This window comes from Crotalus tigris, unplaced genomic scaffold (genome assembly GCF_016545835.1).
Source record: "Crotalus tigris isolate CLP2741 ecotype Arizona unplaced genomic scaffold, ASM1654583v1 scf7180000024339.11422700, whole genome shotgun sequence".
Lineage (NCBI taxonomy): Eukaryota > Metazoa > Chordata > Lepidosauria > Squamata > Viperidae > Crotalus > Crotalus tigris.
Window position 1 is genome coordinate 9,228,976 of NW_024100509.1, and position 17,552 is coordinate 9,246,527.

The window sequence follows — 17,552 nt, forward strand, 5'->3', positions numbered from 1 at the left end:
CAAAATTGGGGTAGCTTCAACCGAGTTCCTCGGTTTCTGCATAGATGCCGAAGGCATTCATCCTGCTGAATCCAAGCTCAAAGCAATTCAGCAGGCCCCAAGTCCTAAATCTAAAGGGGAGCTTCAAGCTTTTTTAGGACTGCTCAATTTTTATCATGCCTTTCTACCACACTAGGCCACAGTGGCAGAGCCATTACACTGGCTCTTGGACAAGAATGCACAGTGGAAATAGACGAGAGGAGTTTTTCAGCAGTCAAAGCACTGCTGTCTTCAAACAGTTTTGAAACATTTTAATGAAAAGTTGTCTGTCTGCATCGCTTGTAATGCATCACCATATGGGGTAGGGGCTGTGCTGAGTCATTTACTGGCTGACGGAAGTCAAATTCCAATAGCCAATTACTCAAGGACATTGTCCTCTGCAGAGCGTAACTACGCCCAAATAGATAAAGAGGCCTTGGCCATAGTGGCAGGGATCAAGTAGTTTCATGACTATTTGTATGGTGGACCCTTCTTGGTCTTCATAGACCACAAGCTACTTCTAGGTTTGTTCACAACGAACAAACAAACACCTGAGATCATATCTCCTAGGATGTTGAGGTGGTCAATCTTCCTATCAGCTTATAATTACAGTCTGGTTCATAAACCAGGCAGGAAAATGGGCTATGCAGATGGCCTGAGCAGACTGCCCCTGCCATATTTAGAGCCTGACCCCGCTCCAGTCACTCGCATCCTGGCTATCCAGGATCTGCTAGAGTCTCCCCTTAATGCAGGGGATGTGGCTTCCAAGACAGCTTCAGACATGACGCTGAGCCGTGTGTTGAACTGGGTGCTCACAGGATGGCCGGAAATTAGTTCAGGGCCTAACTTTCAGAGTTTCAGTAAGAGGAAGGACGAGTTGTTTTGTGGGGTAGTCGGGTCATAGTTCCAAACTCACTGAGGGCAAGAGTCTTAAAGTCTCTGCATGAGGGACATCCAGGAATAGTCCGGATGAAGGCACTCATGCGAAGCTACCTTTGGTGGCCTGGGCTGGATAAAGATATTGAGGCTCAGGTACACAACTGCTACATTTGCCAGCAATCCAGACCAGAGATGCCCCATGCCCCAGTCCACCGATGGGAAACCACACATGCCCTTTGGTCCAGGATCCACATCAATTTCGCAGGCCCCTTTTAGGGACAACTCTTCCTCATTGTGGTGGACAGTCACTCCAAGTGATTAGAGGTCGCACCTGTCCCTACTATGACTACTGCCAGGACCATCCAGGAACTGTGCAGAATCTTTGCCATGCACGGGTTACCCGATGTGCTTGTCTCAGACAATGGGGCTCAATTTATAACTGCAGAATTTCAGTCTTTTTTAAGGGCTAACATGATCAGGCATGCCACTTTGGACCCCTTTCACCCAGCCTCTAATGGCCAAGTGAAGCACATGGTCCGAATAACTAAAGAATCCTTAAAGAGGGTAGTAATCGGCAACTGGCAACATAGACTGGCAGATTTTTTGCTCTGCCAACGCACAACCCCCTGCACTTCCGCGGGCAGAAGCCCAGCAGAATTAAGATGGGGCCAGCATTTGATCACAAAGCTGGATTGCCTACATCCAGATAGAGTTGCCTCACAAGCAACACAGCCAAAGGCACCACAGCACTTGCAAGTGGGCGACCTGGTTTGGGCACGGAACTACAGGCAAGGGGCATTGTGGGTGGTAGCTATGGTTTGTAAGGTGTCTGGGCCACTTTCTTACGAAGTGGTCCTGGAAGATGGTCGCGTGCTATGCAGGCACATCGACCAACTGCGGCGGAGGTTAGCAAACCCGCCAATAGCTCATGACTCTAGTGACAGTCTAGCTCATGACTTGTGACAGTCAAACTCAGGAACAGCATGATTGCAGTCATGCATTAGAATCTGCCAGTGATGGTGGAACTCTCCGACTAAGGAACGGGGCTCTAACGACTGGCGAGTCAGTCCCAAACACTGATACTTCAATCAATGGGCAATGCCAGCAGATGGCTCCATTTTCAGGACCAATGGAGTCTGCTCCACCTTTGGACATTGGCTCAGGTCTACCAGGACAGACCAGCCACAGAGACTCAAGTCTACCCGTAATGGACGGGTCCCACAGTCCCGGTCTACCAAGCCTGGCAGGCGAGCTGACAGAAAGGGGGCCTCCAGTAGTTCCAAGGCATTCAGAATGGGCAAAAAGGCCACCAATGTATTTAAGGTAATATGTTCAATGTTTGTCCTTATGAACTATCTAGGAGGAAGGGGTGTAATGTATTGATGTGAATTACTTGAAACTGTTGAAAAAACGGTCATAAAACTATGTCAATTAAGTGCCAGACTTCTGTCTACATGTTCATTAACTTGTGTTTAAAGTGGGAACTGATATTTGAATCCGATTGGCCTCCGCCTTGTTGCTGAGTGTATAAATAGGGGTGGAGCGGCAGTTAGCCAGACTTCTGTTTTAAAACCTTAATAAAGAGTTGCTGTTTCACCTGCTGCCTTGTCAATGCCTCACCAATTACCAAACATAACAATCTGTATGTTCTACTTTTAAAATTTCTTATAAAAAAAATCCTTTTATCTTTCAGCACTTTATTCTTTATTAGAATTATATTCCATCTTTCAGGTTACATATTCTTCCAAAGCAACTCATAAGTTCAACAATGATTAACTCTTAGACTTTTAAGTGATATTGTATTTTGAAATGTTTGGACAGTAATTACAAAAAGTGTAGTTACTTGCATTCCATAATAACTCCCTAGTGCAAATTTGTTGGTTCTGAAAATAATAATAATAATAATAATAATAATAATAATAATAATAATAACAACAACAACAACAATTGTCGATAAGAAAGACAAAAAAGTCTGGATAGTGGCAGTGCCTGGAGATAGCAGAATAGAAGAGAAAGAACTGGAGAAGATAACAAAATACAAAGACTTACAAATAGAAATAGAAAGACTGTGGCAAAAGCAAGCAAGGGTAGTACCAATAGTCATAGGTTCCTTGGGTGCAATCCCAAAACAACTGGAGCACCACTTGAACACCATTGGCATTGACAAATTCGCTATTAGTCAATTGCAAAAGGCGGCCTTATTAGGAACTGCTTCCATCCTGCGACGATATCTGTAATACCATCAAACATCCACATCTGCCTATCCCAGGTCCTGGGTAAGGACTCGATAGGTAGACAAAATGCCAAATCCAGTCTGAACATCTGGCTGACTGTGCGATGATCGATAATAATAATAATAATTGGCATTGACAAATTCGCTATTAGTCAATTGCAAAAGGCGGCCTTATTAGGAACTGCTTCCATCCTGCGACGATATCTGTAATACCATCAAACATCCACATCTGCCTATCCCAGGTCCTGGGTAAGGACTCGATAGGTAGACAAAATGCCAAATCCAGTCTGAACATCTGGCTGACTGTGCGATGATCCATAATAACAACAACAACAACAACAATTGTCGATAAGAAAGACAAAAAAGTCTGGATAGTGGACGTGGCAGTGCCTGGAGACAGCAGAATAGATGAGAAAGAACTAGAGAAGATAACAAAATACAAAGACCTACAAATAGAAATAGAAAGACTGTGGCAAAAGCAAGCAAGGGTAGTACCAATAGTCATAGGCTCCTTGGGTGCAATCCCAAAACAACTGGAGCACCACTTGAACACCATTGGCATTGACAAATTTGCTATTAGTCAATTGCAAAAGGCGGCCTTACTAGGAACTGCTTCCATCCTGCGACGATATCTGTAATACCATCAAACATCCACATCTGCCTATCCCAGGTCCTGGGTAAGGACTCGATAGGTAGACAAAATGCCAAATCCAGTCTGAACATCTGGCTGACTATGCGATGATCCATAATAAAAATAATAATAAAAGATGCAAATACTGCAATATCAAGTATAAGCACCAATTCACTGCAATAAACAAACCAACCAATGTACAGCACAGCTTCAGTTATAACTGAATACCTGGGATGCAAAATCAACAAAGAAGAAAAACAAACAAACAGTGCACCACAAAAATGGAAGGTTAGACTAGAAAATAAGATCAGCAAGTTAAGATCACATGCAAGCAAGCTAGAACAGATGAAAGAAAAGAAGCTGAAGAACAAGAAGACCAAAGAATACCTAATCAAGAAATACCACTTAGAAACAAGGAAGTTCAAGGAAGCACTGGAAATAATAAAGCAACAAATAACAGCTATAGCCAGGAAAATCAGTAGATATGAAGCTCGAATTGCAAACTATAGGCAGAACCTCCAATTTCAATCCAATCAGAAACGTTTCTACCAATCCATCAATGGAGAAACTGCAATGAATCAGTCAGTACCTGACAAGGAAGAAACAGTGCAGTTCTGGAAGCAGATATGGGATAACCCAAAGAAATACAACAAGGATGCGGCTTGGTTAAAAAAGGTGGATGCAAGTAAAACAGAAGTTGAAATGAAAGAACTAGTAATAACAACAAAAATGGTAGAAAAAAGAGCAAAGAAAATTAAAAATTGGTCAGCACCAGGTGAAGAAGAACTGCATGGGTTTTGGTTGAAACATCTAACTGTTATACACCCACTCATTGCCAAGCAGTTCAACAATATACTACAAGGAGGAGAAATTGAAAAGTGGCTAACAACTGGGAAAACCTACCTAATAATGAAAAATCCAGCAAAAGGGGCAACACCAGGTAACTACAGGCCAATTACCTGCTTACCAACAACTTTCAAATTACTAACTGGTGTGGTAGCTGATGCAGTACAACAGCATCTAGTTGAAAACAATCTCTTTCCACCTGAGCAGAAAGGAAACCGCCCCAATAGCAGAGGAACAAAAGATCAACTCCTAATAGACAAAATGATCTTGGAAAACTGCAAGAAAAGGAAGACCAACCTGAATGTGGCATGGATTGACTACAAAAAGGCATTTGACTCTCTGCCACATGACTGGATAATCAAGTGCCTAGAAATAACAGGAGTCAGTAGAAACATCAGAAAATTTGTGCAAAGATCGATGGCACAATGGAAGACACAGTTGCAGATCAATGGTGAGAGACTGGGAGAGGTTAATATCAAGAGAGGAATATTTCAAGGAGATTCATTGTCACCATTACTATTTGTTATTGCACTGTTTCCTCTGTCAACAATACTGAATAACTCAGGACATGGCTATCAAACATCAAAAACATCTGCCAGACTATCCCACCTCCTTTACATGGATGATCTGAAGCTGTATGGAAAAACATCATCTGAAATAGAATCGCTGCTCAACACTGTCCGTATATATAGCCAAGATATTGTAATGGAGTTTGGCTTGGACAAATGTGCCACACTTACTATCAAACAAGGAAAAATAGTGAAAACTGAAGGAATCAAGATGCCCCACGAAAATAACATTAAGAGTCTGGATGAGGAAGATTACTACAAATACTTGGGTATCCTTCAAGCTGACAACATCAAGCACACTGAAGTCAAGAAAAAGATTAGAGGTGAATACATCAAGAGAGTGAAGAAGATCTTAAAGTCCAAACTCAGTGGAGGAAATACCATAAAGGCAATCAACACCTGGGTAATCCCAGTCATTAGGTACACAGCTGGAATAGTGGACTGGACTCAAGCAGAACTAAAAGCAATGGATAGGCAGACCAGAAAAATAATGACAATGAATCATGCCCTTCATCCACGCAGTGACATTGACAGACTTTATCTACCAAGGCAAATAGGTGGGCGTGGAATGCTACAAGTACATCAGATGGTTGAAGAAGAAAAAATGGCTTTGGAAGAATATGTGAAGAACAATGATGAAGATGCACTGAAATTAGTATATCAGGAAGGCTTACTGACTACTGGAGAGACCAAACTGGCCTACAAGAAAGACCAAATGAAGAACAGAATAGAGGCATGGGAAGACAAAGCACTACATGGTCAATACATTAAAAAAATAGCTGGGAAAGCAGATAATAACCTGGCAATGGCTAAGAGCAGGAAAATTGAAGAAAGAGACCGAGGGTCTAATTCTGGCTGCACAAGACCAAGCCTTAAGGACAAATGCATATAAAGTCAAAATTGAGAAGACAGCAACAGACAGTAAGTGCCGCCTATGCAAAGAAGCTGAAGAAACAGTGGACCACTTGGTAAGCTGTTGCAAGAAGATTGCACAGACTGACTACAAGCAGCGGCATGACAAAGTAGCAACAATGGTGCATTGGAAGATCTGCAAAAAATATCATTTGCCTGTAAGCAAAAACTGGTGGGATCATAAAATAGAGAAAGTCATAGAAAATGATAAAATTAAACTGCTCTGGGACTTCAGAATTCAAACAGACAAGCACTTGCAACATAACACCCCAGACTTAACAATTGTCGATAAGAAAGACAAAAAAGTCTGGATAGTGGACGTGGCAGTGCCTGGAGACAGCAGAATAGACAAGAAAGAACTGGAGAAGATAACAATATACAAAGACCTACAAATAGAAATAGAAAGACTGTGGCAAAAGCAAGCAAGGGTAGTACCAATAGTGATAGGCTCCTTGGGTGCAATCCCAAAACAACTGGAGCACCACTTGAACACCATTGGCACTGACAAATTTGCTATTAGTCAATTGCAAAAGGCAGCCTTACTAGGAACTGCTTCCATCCTGCGACGATATCTGTAATACCATCAAACATCCACATCTGCCTATCCCAGGTCCTGGGTAAGGACTCGATGGGTAGACAAAATGCCAAATCCAGTCTGAACATCTGGTTGACTGTGCGATGATCCATAATAGTAATAGTAATAATAATAAAGTTGGAAGGGACCTTGGAGGTCATCTAGTCAAACCCCCTGCTCAGGCAGGAAACCCTATACCATTTCAGACAAATGGCTGTCCAGTCTCTTCTTTTTTTTTGTAATTTTTTTTTATTTTCAATAATTCATTACATTCATAAAGAGTACTTCAGATAAAGAATAGAATAAATTTATACACACAACTTTCGGTATTGCTCACCCATTTTCCCCCAAACCGCATCCACTGTCAGAATCCAATTATATTTCATCTCTAGTTATCAATTATAGAAAATCCCATTTCTGCCTTTCTCTGGATTCTGTCATACAATGAAGGGAAGGGGGTGAACAAAAGGGCTTTATGGCTCTCACTTCCTTCAGTATACTTCAAAGAGACTGAATGTGGATAGCACCAAAAAGGCCTAATCATAACAAAGGGGGCTATTACCTTTCATGTAGTTTTCTCTGAAGTCTCCATCCAGCCGGCAGTAAGGAAAAAGGGGGTGGGAATGTAATGCCTGAGACTGTCATTGGAAGTAGGGGGTGATTGGGTGAGGCTACTGGGAAACCCCTTAAAACCTTGAATGGGAGAGCTTGAACCCCAAGTCCTGTCTAGAACACCTGCAACCATTTTCTCTTAATAAAGGATTCCTGTTGGAAGAATTATTCCAAGAGTTCTGTCTTCTTAAGATGCAAAGCGGGGTGGGTCCTTACATCCACCCTCTAACCTCTTCTCTCACTTCCCTCTTTCCCTCTTCTTCCTCACTCTCCCCCTCTCCTCCTTCTCCTCAACCTTCCTACTTACTCTCCCCTTCCTCCTATCTTCTCACTCCGGAGGCAGTCCAGGGGAAATGCCCGAGCAATTCCTCTCTCCAAATTGAAACATCAATATTATATACAATAAAACTATTTCTACTTATCTGACCTATTTAACCTCCAACCCATCCTCCCCCCACTCCCTCCCCTTCCCCTGTCCCCCTCGACTTCCCAGAGCCAAGTACAGGGTTATACAAACATATTAAATATAATATACTTAAGTTTACTAATTATACAATAACCAAAATCATACTAACCCTTAACTCTCTTCAAACTTTAACATCATAATTTTATAAACAAATCCATTACTCATAAAATAAATGAAACTTTGTAGTTCCATATTTCTTCTGAACATATTCTATCCATCTTCTCCATACAATAACATATCTCTCTTGTGAATGATCCTTTAAATAAGCAGAAATTTTAGCCATTTCTGCTAAATTAGAAACCTTAAATACCCATTGTTCTAAAGAAGGCAGAGAGTCTTTCTTCCAATATTGAACAGGATAAGATAGATAGTCCCATCTATCCCCTCATCCAATATTGTTTCAGGTATCGGGCTGAACTCTTTTCCTGTGGCTACTCTGAAAGGTGTGAAGCCAGTGCTGCTGTGAACAGAGTTATTGTAAGCCACCTCTGCAAAAGGGAGGAGATTGGTCCAGTCGGTCTGTTGGTAGGAAATATAGCACCTGAGATATTGCTCCACCATCTTGTTGGCGGCTTCCGCAGCCCCATTACTAGACGGATGAAAAGCAGATGATAGACCTTGAGATGATCTAATTAATTTATGAAAGCTCCTCCAAAACTTAGCTGTAAACTGCACCCCCCTGTCCAAAATTATTCATTTAGGGGCTCCATGCAGCCGGTAGATATGTTTCAAGAACAGTTTAGTCAGTCGTTGGACAGACAGGAGTTCTTTGCAGGCAATGAAGTGGGCCTGCTTTGAAAACAAGTCTATCGTAGCCCAGATGACTGTATGTCCTCTACTTTCAGGGAGGTCACTATAAAGTCCATAGCAATTTCTTCCCATGGTTGAGAAGGGTCTGCCACTGGCTGCAGTAACCCAGGGGGTCTTCCTTGAATTCTTTTCATGGTGGCACATACAGTACAACTCCTGACATAGTTTTCCACATCCCGTTTTAACCCCGGCCACCAGAACTGTCAGCGGATGAGATGTAGAATTTTTAAATAACCAGTGTCCAGCCTGTTTTATATCATGGCTGTGTTTGAGAGCGTTAAGAAGGAGGGCTTCTGGCAAGTACAATTTCCCCCCCTTGTATACCAAACTATCCCCTCATGTTAGGGAGGTTTGATTGTCCTTGAACCATTGATCGGTGAGGAGCTCTTATTTTCTTTGCCCCAGGGTCATCAGGATTAGGGGCCCTATGAGGCATGAGTTGAGCAGTAGTTTGTGGATTGGAGATAATTGCCTCATTAATCTCTTCACGCTGGCTTTTGTACTGGGGCAGTCTGATTAGAGCATCAGCTAGGAAGTTTTTCCCTCCCGGAATGTACATTAGAGTGAAGTGAAAACGATTAAAGTCCTTTAGTAGGGGGAGGGGTTTTTTCAAACTCACTGCATTCAGACCCTTATAATCCATGCAGAGATGAAGAGAACCATCTTTTTTTCTTTAAACAACAATGGCTCCCACAGCAGTCTTGGCCCGTTCAATGAACCCCTCTCTAGGTTTTTGTCCATGTATCGCTGCATCTCCTCCATTTTGAGGGGGGACAAAGTGTACATTCTCAGTCGTGGGAGTTTGGCTCCTGGCAACAGTTCAATGGAGCAATCATTGGGTCGGTGGGGAGGCAGGGTGTCACATTCTTTCTCACTAAATGCCTCTACTAGGTCCCGGTACTCGCTGGGGATGAGTGGCTCGCCTGGTGGCGGTGAGGCAGCCAAGTGTGCTTGCTCGTTGGGAGGGTTAAAGTTTCCTGTAACGTTTGTTGAATAAATGGGGGGCTTGGGCCCTATAGGTAGTCTCACAGTCCTTATTCCCTTCTCTCATCAAATAAATGGCTTCCATTTGTCCAGCCAGGCTAATCCTAGGATCACAGCCTCAGTCATGTTTGGAGTCACCAGGAAGTGAATGAACTCCCAGTGCTCACCTATTTCTAAGCGTACAGGCTCAGTTAATTGTGTGAATAAAGTCCCTCCCATCGGAGCCATCAGCTTGCTCAGACCTGAGGGGTTTGGAGAGTAGTTTTGCTCGTATGCCCATTTTCATGGCAAATGGCAAGCTAATGACACACCGGGAGCATCGAGAATCGACTAGCACTTTTAAATCTACCTGTGCCCCCGTCTTAGGGATTATGAGTTTGGCAGGTAGAGAGAAAGGTGGGATGTGTCCACTCACCATCGCTGTTGAAAGAGAGTAGAGTGGGGGCAGATCCAGCCTAAGTCCCAGCATCCTCCTGTGTGAGGGATGTGACTTGGGCAACAGGTTCCTGTATGATCCAGTTGGATTTCTCTCTCATTGTCTCCTGGGCAGGTTTCTTTCTCGTTGCTGGTCCCGGTCTGTTCTGCTGTTGGGAGTAGGGGACTGGGCAATTCAGTGCTCGATATCCCTGCTGTCCGCATCAGAAGCACTTGATTGGCGGGCCTGTAGGTGGCCTGGGACTTTCACCAGCTGCAGCAGTTGTGTTAGAGAATTTTAATTTCTCTATTGGTGAAAAAATAAATCAGAAGCTCTCACAGTTGACTGCATTTAGCTGATTCAAAATAACTTTATATTTATATAAAAATATTTACAATACCATTCTTCTTTACAGCAACATAGCTTAATGAAGACTTCTTACAGAGACAGACCAGAGACAAAAACTTGAGACAGGAAATCCAGCTCCTAACTCAATACTCTTTTTTGCACAGACTCAGTAGCACTTTCTTCCCATTGGCTGACTGAGTTACCACATGACTCTTCCTGTTCATGAATATTCCAACACTCCTCCCTTCATGACAGGAAGAGACATCAGACCTATTGACTTAACACATTTTCCATAGTGAACATTACCCAGTGGTTTAGTCATCATGTCTGCCAAATTATCCTCAGAAGAACAATGATGTAAACTAATCAATTTTCCCTTTAAAGCTTCCCTGACATTAAAATACTTAATGTCTACATATTCACTTCTGTTCTTCACCCTGTCACCAGTTGCCATTTTTATACAGGCAGCATTGTCTTCAAATACCTTTACAGATTCTTTTACATTAATATTTAAATCTTGCAACAACTGTACATACCATGTAACTTCAGAACACAATTCAGATAAAGCAATAAACTCTGCTTCCGCTGTTGAAATAGCAACAGTTGTTTGTTTTCTGGACTTCCATCCAATCAGAGTCCCTCCAAACAATATTATAATCCCAGAATTTGATTTCCTTGTGTTTATGTCATTTGCATAGTCACTATCGACATAACACTTTAATTTCAATTCCTCAGTAATCTGTATTTGAAGACCCAAATTTATAGTTCCCTTTAAATATCTGAGAACCCTTTTTACACCCATCCAATGTAACTTTGTAGGTGCAGCAGTAAAACGACTCAAAATGCTTACTGCGCAAGCTATGTCTGGTCTGGACCACTGTGATAGATATAACAAACTCCCTATTGCTGAGTGATATATCTCTTGATCACAGGTTTCACCTTTGTCCGCACTTAAACTATTATAAAAATCTGCACTCATGGGTGTGGGAGCAGTATTGCAATCTTTCATATTATATTTCTCCAATAACTGCTCAATTTTTCTCCTTTGACTGAGAATATAACCACCTTTTTCATTTTTCTGTATCTCTACACTGAGATAATTTTTTATTTCTCCCAAATTCTTTAATTCAAATTTCTTTCCTAATTTATCAGCAAATTCTTTGACTTGTGATGCATCCTTTGTGATGAAGCAAAGATCATCCACAAATGATAACAGTAGACAATTCCCTCCTTGTAACTGTCCAGTATATATACAGTTATCAGCTTTGCAACTTTTAAATCCAAGATCCTTTAAAGCAGTATCTAAACAGATATTCCAGTTTCTGGCTGACTGCTTCAGCCCATAAATAGCCTTGTTTAATTTATGTACGATGTTAGGTTTTGCAATTTCATATCCTGGTGCTTGGATCATATAAATTTCTTCCTCTAACTCAGCATTGAGGAATGCAGTTGTGATATAAAAGTGCCAGATTTTATGCTTATATGCCGCTGCCAACGCCAGTGCTAATCTTATACTCTCACTTTTCACAGTTGGCGCAAATACTTCATCGTAGTGCACATTCTTTAATTGTGAAAAACCTTGTGCCACTAACCTGGCCTTATACTGTATATCATTATTTGGCAATACCTTTTTCTTATATACCCACTTACAACCCACAGCTTTGGTTCCCTGTGGCAAAGTCACTGATTTAAATACTTCATGGTCTCCCATGGATTTCATCTCTTTATCCATGGCCTCCTTCCATTTTTCTTGTTCAGCTTTTGGCAATGCCAACACCTCTTTATAACTTCTTGGCTCATACCACACATTGCAAACCTTTACCTTGCTGGCAGAATACCTGTCAGGCGGAATTCCTTTATTACATTGCTCTGACCTACGTGGTATTAACTGCTCCTGTGTCTCAATTCTTTCTGGTTTCATGTCTTGTTCAGCCTCTCCTCCCTGAACATTGACATCTTCAATAATGATTTTTTCATCATTAGATGAGTTATTGTCATTAAATAGATCACCGTGATTAAGTGAGACATACCCAGAATTTGCATTAATTCTGTCCCAATTTTGTTCTGCAAAATTAGCAGACCTTGAAATTATAATTCTTTTACTTCCATCGCTAAAGCGATATCCTTTTGACCCTGGCTCATAGCCCACAAACCTGAGCTTTCTTGCCTTTTGCAGTCCCTTTCTTCTGATTGATTTTGGAATATGTACCCATGCAGTACTTCCAAAAATTCTCAAATGTGCCAGTGATGGTTTTCTCCCATATAGAATGGCATATGGAGTATTATTAATGGAGGAACTCCACAGCCTGTTAACTATATAATTGGCAGTCAATATGGCTTCTCCCCAATATGACCTGCTCATACCAGAATCCTCCAATAATGAATTTTTCATTGTTTGCAAAACACCATTCCTTCATTCAGCTACACCATTCTCTGCTGCTGTGTAAGGATTTATACGTCTGTGTCTTATCCCCAACTGCCCCAACCATTGTTGGAATTTAGTTGACATAAATTCAGTACCTCTGTCAGTTTGCAACTGACACACTTGTTGTCTGTACCTTCTCTCTACAAAACTTACTCACTGTTTGAATTGTTGTAGCACCTCTGTCTTTGCTGTAAACAAGTAGCAAAAACTATACCTGCTATAATCATCAACAATTACCAGTGCATATTTTGCTCCACCCAAACTGGCTTGCAAAGGTCCCACCAGATCTGCATGAACCAGCTCTAGAACTCTTTTTGTTTGTCTTGTGCTATATTTACTAACTGGGAATGCCTTTGACTTTGATGCTTTGCATACTGCACAGTCCAAATATGTTTTGCATCCCTTTAAATTTAGCCCTTCTGCAAAATCTTGCATTTGCTGCAAAACTTTAAAGCTTGCATGGCCAAGTCTTCTATGTAGAAGATGAACACATGAATCATGCTCTGCAACATTCTTAAATATATGGGAACATTGAACCTTTTGTCCCTGCAATACATATAGATTATTTTCCTTTATGCCTTCTGCACAAATATTCCCATTCCTTTTGATGAGACATTTCCCATTTACAAAAATGACCTCAAAACCTTGTTTGTCTAAATTAGACACACTTAACAAATTATGTTCCATCTCAGGTACACAAAGCACATTGGTAAACTTTGATTCCAAATATGGAATTTTTACATCGCCTCTTCCAATGACTTTTGCTTTCTGGCCATTTGCCAAAGCCACAGCTTCTTGTGCTACTGGAACAAACCTGCAAAATAATTCAGAGTCATTAACAATTGTTTGACTTGCCCCACTATCTATTAGCCACTTGTCTCTGTTGTTGCTATAGCAAACTTTTGCAACACCAAAATGTTCCTTTTGCAAAGCAGTCCTTTTTCTTTGCACAAATGTCTTTTTCTGCAAATTGTTCCTCTGCAAACAGTTCCTTTGCAAATGTGTGCTCGCTCCACAAATGTAGCAATTATTTTCTTGCAAAGCTCTCTACTTGCAAAATCTCTCTTTTGTTGCAATTTGGTCCAGGTCTGATCTGCTTGTTTCTTCTCCTCTGGAGACTTGCAGTCTGGACCCCCTCTTCAGGAATTTCTCCTCCTCGTGGCTGCTTCTAAAAGGGCTTTTTCTTCTTCATTAAGCAAACATGCCTTTAAAGCCTCAAACTTTAAGTCTTGTTCTTCTTTGCACTCAAATATTGCAGAAACTGTGTCCCAGGTTTTATCTAAACTCTTCAATACCAATAAAACCTTTTGGGACTCAGGGAATTTAATCCCACGTTGTTCTAAGTCCAAAAATAAACTTTGCATTTTATTTAAATGCTGTTCCACAGATTCACCTGGTTGCAAACAGGCCCTGTAAAGTTTTCTTGACAATTGCACTATATTGCATGCAGAAACATTCACGTGCACAGCTCTCAAGTTCAACCAAATCTCCTTTGCAGTCTTTAAATTTGCAACATTTAGAAATTGTTCATCACCTAAATTCAAGATGAGATAAGCCATTGCTTGATCATGACTTTTCTGATCTGCAGCAGCAAATACTTGTGGTGGATTTTCAACAATATACCACAGCTCTTTTGCTTTGAACAAACATTCCATTTTTGCAGCCCACACAATATAATTCTTCTGGCCCAAATGAGGCACATAGCTTTCCTTAAATTCCATTGCAGCCATTCTGCTAATTCTGCCTTGTTCTTATACTTTCTAAACACAGGCAATTTCTTCCAGCTTTAAATTACAATGCAGTCCTTAGTAAGCTCTGGGCCCATAACCTGTTAGAGAATTTTAATTTCTCTATTGGTGAAAAAATAAATCAGAAGCTCTCACAGTTGACTGCATTTAGCTGATTCAAAATAACTTTACATTTATATAAAAATATTTACAATACCGTTCTTCTTTACAGCAACATAGCTTAATGAAGACTTCTTACAGAGACAGACCAGAGACAAAAACTTGAGACAGGAAATCCAGCTCCTAACTCAATACACTTTTTTGCACAGACTCAGTAGCACTTTCTTCCCATTGGCTGACTGAGTTACCACATGACTCTTCCTGTTCATGAATATTCCAACAAGTTGGAGGTTTTTGGGGGGTGGTTGCCGCTTTGGTTGCTCTGGCCTCAACTTGGCTTCAGGTGGGGGAGGCTTCCTATAGTGGGCGAGCTGAACATCTAGCCTTACCGCTGTCTGGTACCATTTCTGCAGCTGATCAGGTACTGCTTGATAGATGCAGGCCTGAGAGAGGTAATCGTCTAATCCAGTGGTTCTCAACCTTTTTAAATGCTGTGACCCCCAACTGGTCATAAGTTGAGGACTACCCAACCGGTCGTAAGTCGAGGACTACCCAACCGGTTGTAAGTTGAGGACTTTCTCTGCTCGGGAGTGCCGCACATGCGTGGTGCCGCCCCCTGCGCCGGCCGAGGCCTAGCTGGCAAGGGGCAGCGACGGCGCAGGGCGACCACCGGCTGGGCCACCAGCTGGCCCAGCCCAGGCAGGTAAGGCACCCGCCGGGCCCCACGCATGCCAGCAACCCTCCCTGCACTCGCCGGCCTCCCACCTCCCACCCCTGGCCCTCTTTTACTTACTTTTTAGTAGTTGCTCAGCAGGGAGGGAAGCTTTCCTTGCAGCACCGTTTGCAGACTGGGGCTTTTGGCAGTCTCAGCAGGGCAGAGACAGCCTGGACAATTCCTATTGGCTTTCGAAAACCAATAGAATTAGACTCTATTCATGAGAGTCTATTCTATTGGCTTTCGAAAGCCAATAGATTCTATTGGCTTTCGAACACCAATAGAATAGAGTCTCTTGAATAGAGTCTATTCTATTGGCTTTCAAAAGCCAATAGAATAAAAGGGAGTAGCACAGCTAAAGAAAAGGGGGAAAAAATGGCAGACAGCCTAGTTTGGCGACCCCCGTGAAATGGTCGTTCGACCCCAAATGGGGTTGCAACCCACAGATTGAGAACCGCTGGCCTAATCCTTCTTTGAAGTGATTAGACTAGGGACTGCTCAGGCCACCTCTCTATCCGACCACCTGTCTTGCGAAACTCTCATATGTACTTCAAAGCAGGCCTGCCAGCTTGCTTTATCTTATGGGTATGTTCTTCTGCTTTGAGGGCAATGGATGGGTCCTCAAACCTTGCTCCAATTGGAGTCCTCCAATTCGGGGGCTTGCTCGTCATATAAATTATTCAGCCATCAGGATGCCTCTCCCTCTAAGCTGGACGCAATCACGTTGACCATAGCGGCTGGGTCCGGGTAGAGATAGGCACAGCGGTTCAAATGAGAGCGCACTTGGTTGAGAAAAAAAATCAGCTTCTCTGGGTCCCCATCAAAGGTTGCTCTGAAAGGTGGAGCAATCAATGGTTGCTAGGCCCCCCACTGTGGCTATTGCAACCCTGGTTGCTGCTGACCCCACCTTGGCAGCTACCGCATTCCCAGTGGTTGTACGTTGGGGGCTGTTGCCACCCCCTGCTGTTGCTGCATTACTGGCAGCTGTGGCACCCTCAGTTGATGTAGACCCCCCAATGGTTGCTGAATGAGTGGGGGTTGTTGCCATCCCCCCTGGTGCTGGTTAGCAGGGAGCTGTGGCATCCTCAGTTGCTGTACGCCCCACAATGTTTGCTTTCTGGGAGGGGGCTGTTACCATCCTCCCTGCTGTTGGTCTGCAGGGAGCTGTGGCATTCTCAATTGCTGTAGGCCCCCCTGCGGCCTCTGAGGGGGTTGTTGCTGGATCCCTATCATTTGCGGGCCCCTCAGTGGTTGCTGTACATTCAGGGGCGGCGACCAACCCCTTTGCTGCAGCCATCCTCCTACCGGTTGCTGGTCTCCTGACCTCTGCATCACCCCAAGTTGTTGCAAGGCCTCTATTAGCTGCTCCAAACTCAGGGGCTGTGACCACCCCAACTGCTGTTGCCTTGGCAGTGACTGCTGACCTCCCACCTGTGGGGGCTGCCATATTCCCCATTGCTGCAGGCGGCCCAGACTGGGTGATTGATATATTTGGGGATTGTCTGTCCTGGCAGCTGCCCGGCCCTCATCTCATCGGCGGCAGTCGGGGCTTCTGGAGGGGCGGCAACTGGAGCTGTCTATTTCTGTGGGGCTGGAGGCCCTGATAGGGGGCTTCAGGGGCAGGAAAGCTGCCTGATCTGCAAAGGAGGGGCTGGGGGTTCCTCTTGGCAGGAGTTGGTGTCTGCCTAGTCGATCATCCTGATCACTGGCGTGTGGGGAACAGGAAGGTTGCTCTCCGTTTCTCATCTCTAACTCTTCCACCAACTTCACTGACTGACTACAAGCTGCGGACAGGTATTTCCACTCACCTAAGTCCTCAGTGGCGGACGATTTGGTATTTCTCCACCAATCCGGGTAACATGACATGCGGGAATCCCCTCATGGTAGCTCAACCTTGTCTGACTTTGAAGCATTTGAGGGTGGCAAGGCCGTCTTGAGTTGTCTGGAGTCTCCGCTGGGCTGGGTCCATTCTGATGACCAGATCAGCTGTCCTTGCAGCTTGGGTTTTGCCCCCAGCTGGGAGGCCTGAAAAAGCTCCTTTTCCAACGGTATGCTGGCTGTCGCTCTCCCCACTGGGGTAGCAGCTGCTGCCAGGGTGCTTGCTTCAGGCGTTTTCTCCATGCTGAACTCTTCCCTGAATCTTTGTCAACTTGTCCCTCAATTCTAGGGACAGCGACTGGGCCTCGGGACCCCTAGATAGTTAGGAAAGTTGGAGATTTTGGCTTAATGTCATGGTTCCGACAGATGAAACTCTTCAAACAACTTTGA